Raw genomic sequence first — 3,846 nt, forward strand, 5'->3', positions numbered from 1 at the left:
CGAAAATAAGTTCTATATATAATAAATATATCATCACTTGTACGTGTTACATATCCGAAAGTCCGCTATATTCGACAAATTAGCAATTTTTTTTTTTTTAATTAAAAAAAAATACATTTAGAAAGAAACAAGTTGTAATTCATAAGGATACATAATTGAAAATAGGGAAAATGCGTTTTTTTCCCCCTCGTAAAAAAAATACCTTGAAAAATTGCAGCATATCCTTACATATTAGGGATCAAGAACAGTGATTAGTATACAGAGAGAGGAAGGTATTCTTGAGAATGAAACAGCAGAATTAGGGAGGGGGGGGAGAACAAGACAAGAGGAGCATAAAATTGAGAGGAAGAAAAGCAAAAGAATCGGGAAGAAATAATGAGTAAAAAGAAGGCGCAGTATGTAAGGGTGTTTTGTTTCTGCGTAATGGAAATTTCTAACATGAAAAGCAAGGCGAAGGCAATTCGCTGACGAGATCGTATTAAGTTTGAATAACAAATAAATGAATTGCTGGATGGAAGAAATGAAATGATCCCTGTTAATTAATAATATTGAATGTTTCCATATAAGTATAAAGCATATGCATTAATAAACTTCATTTTGACAGCGCGATACCGGTACATGCCCAAACACATAAACAGTTAAGTGTTGACATTTAACAGCAGATGGTATTAAAAGGCCATATGTATATAAGGCATGGCCCAAATGAATATGAGGCATGGCTCCAGTCGAATGACTGAAACAAATAAAGGAATAGAGTGTCTTCTACTATAGCCTCGGGCCGACAAAGCCTTGTGAGTGGATTTGGGACACGGAAACTCAAAGAAGCCCGTCGTATATATATATATATATATATATATATATATATATATATATATATATGTGTGTGTGTGTGTGTTTGTGCATGTTTGTCTCCCCACCATCGCTTGACAACCGATGTAGGTGTATTTACGCTCCCGTAACTTACCGCTTCTGCAAAAGAGACCGATAGGATAAGTACTCGAGTAAGCCCTGCGGTCGACTTGTTCGACTAAAGGCGGTGCTCCAGCATGGCCGCAGTCAAATGACTGAAACAAATAAAATAATAATAGAATATATAATATATATGTATAATATATGTATAATATATATATATATGTATATATATATATATAAGGCACTACGTCAAACACGACGACGAGGGTTCCAGTTGATCCAATCCACGGAACAGCCTGCTAATGAAATTAACGTGCAAGTGGCTGAGCACTCCAAAGACACGTGTATCTTTAACGTAGTTCTCGGAGAGATTCAGCACGACACAGAGTGACAAGACTGGCCTTTTAAAATAGAAGTACAACAGAACCAGGGAGAAAGAGTGAAAGAAGGTTGCAGTGAATGAGTAGAGCAGGGTTCGCCACCAGCCCCTACCGGAGCCTCATGGAGCTTTAAGTGTTTTCGCCAAATAAACACTCACAATGCCTGGTCTGGTCTGAACTTCCACAAACCAGACTGGAAATTGATTGAAAAAGATCCTCACACAGGACTGGCCAAAATGTCTCTCCACACCAGACATTGGCATGAAACTAGAATATTTCATGTCTGTTGTGCAAACTATATGCCAGAAATATGTCTCAGAGTACAAGGTCAAAACAAATAGAAACAAAATTCCAAGGGAAAGGAAGATCCTCATGAGACGACGGATGAAGGTTGCAAATCACCTCAACCAACATCCCAAAAGTAGCGAAAGGTCCTGCCTAAAAACAACACTGATGGAGATTGAAAAAAGCCTGCAACAATCCTATGCGAGGGAGAGAGCAGACAGAGAAGCCCGGGTTATAAAAAACATTAAGTCAAACCCAAAGGCCTTCTTTCATTATGCAAAAGAAACAGCCTCAGTACACTGCAAGATAGGACCCCTCTTCCAAAAGGAAGGCTCCCTCACAGATAGTCCAACCAGGATCAGTGGCGTACTGAATGACCAGTTAAAAAGTGTCTTTACCACCCTGTTGGAACACAGACAAATGAACGAACCAGTGGAGTTCTTTGCCGCCTCACCGAAAACCAGCGAGGCAGTTACAACGGAATACATCGACATTCGCGAAGAAGATATACTACTAGCCATAGATGAGGTGGACGTAAACTCAACTGCTGGTTTCAATTGATTCCCATCGATCCTCCTCAAAGCATGCCCTGGTAAAACCCCTTCAGATTCTCTACCAGAGCTTTTTTGCAAATAGCAGGCTGCCAAGCAAGCTGAAGGAAGGAATAATATGCCCAATCCATAAAGGAGGAAGCAGAGCAGATGCCAAAAACTATAGGCCTATCTCTCTGACTGCACATCAGCAAAGTCATGGAACGGATAGTCAGAGGGAAACTAATCACATTCCTTGAAGAAAATAACTTGCTGAGTGATACCCAGCAAGGCTTTCAACCAGGTAGGAGCTGCCTGACCCAGCCCTTACAACATTATGACTGGGTGTTGAGGCAGCTACTCAACAACTCACATGTGGACATAATACACCTTGATTTTGCAAAAGCTTTTGATAAAGTGGATCATGGTATGATATGCCACAAACTGCATGATCTCAGCATAGCTAGAAAACTTGGAGAGTGGTTACATGACTTTCTGAAAGATAGAAAGTCAGGCAGTAGTGGTCAATGGAGCCACCTCGATGAAAACAAAAATAGCGAGTGGTGTTCCACAGGGCATTGCCTTGGGACCACTGCTTTTCATAGTGGCCCTCTCAGATATGCCCTCAACTGCCCGGATAGCCCAGTGACGAAATGAAAGTCTCACAAGAAATACAGAGCCCCAGCAATGTTGCACATCTGCAGCGGGAGTTGGATTCAATTTACAGATGGGCTGAGAATAATAATATGCAGTTTAATGCTCAAAAATTCCAAGCCCTGTGCTACCAGCATCCAAACCTGAATATGAAACTTACAGGGTACACTGGTCCACAGGGAATTACAATCCCAGAGCCTAAATCAGTGAGGGGCCTGGGTATCAACATGCGTGATGATACCTCTTTTCAAGTGCACATTACCAGGATGGCGACAAAGTGCAGACTGGTGGGATGGATCCTGAGATAAGGAAACCATGATGGTCCTCTGGAGGACATTCGTCCTCAGCTGTATGGATTACTGCTCCCAGCTATGGTCATCCAACAGTGTAAAATTAACAGCGGACCTTGAAGCAATCCAGCCAAGCTTCAGAAAGAAGATCATATCTTTGCAACAGATCAGCTACTGGGAAAGGCTGAAACAGCTAAGACTCTACTCCCTGGAGCGAAGGCGGGAGAGGTATACAGTAATATACATCTGGAAGAACCTGGAAGGAATTGTGCCAAATTTAGGTATTGAAAGCCACACCAATGCCAGAACAGGTTGACAATCCACAAGGCCAAAGATCCCAGCAATGCCATCACGCTTCAGGACCAGTTATTGCAACAGCCTGAGGTTGAGGGGTCCACAGCCTTTTAATATTCTCCCAAAGAGCTTGAAGAACCTACACAAAAGTAGACACAGGCATTTTCAAATCAAGGGTGGACCTCTTCCTGTTGAGAGTCCCAGATGCACCTATCTCACGGCAAGAGGACCAAATGAGGATAGCTACGTCAAACTCCATCCTTCACCAAGTGCCACATATTAGAGGAGGCTCTCAGTAACAAGTGTTAACCAAACGGCGGTGCTCTAGCATGGCCACAGCTGAGCTGTAACGACAAAGTAAATAAACAAATATATATAGTACACATATATAACATATACATATAATATATATATATATAATACATATATATATATAATACATATATATATATATATATATATATATATATAATACATATATATATATATATATATATATAT

General features: G+C 40.8%; 1 protein-coding gene across 3 annotated transcripts in view; it reads right to left on the reverse strand.

Annotated features, from left to right (window-relative positions):
- Positions 1–3,846, reverse strand: part of LOC106878088 (histone deacetylase complex subunit SAP30L) — a 49,144-nt gene that overhangs the window by 28,968 nt on the left and 16,330 nt on the right. Inside the window, exon 1 of one of the 3 annotated variants that reach the window (XM_052969723.1) lies at positions 965–1,064. The exons of 1 other annotated variant lie outside the window; for it this stretch is intronic. The gene's annotated coding sequence lies outside the window, so the exon portion shown is untranslated. Of the gene's footprint in view, positions 1–202; positions 264–964; positions 1,065–3,846 lie in introns of those variants that run through there. One more of the 3 variants, XM_014927188.2, reaches the window with a different exon arrangement.

The sequence above is a fragment of the Octopus bimaculoides genome, chromosome 7 (genome assembly GCF_001194135.2).
Source record: "Octopus bimaculoides isolate UCB-OBI-ISO-001 chromosome 7, ASM119413v2, whole genome shotgun sequence".
In the NCBI taxonomy this organism is placed as follows: domain Eukaryota; kingdom Metazoa; phylum Mollusca; class Cephalopoda; order Octopoda; family Octopodidae; genus Octopus; species Octopus bimaculoides.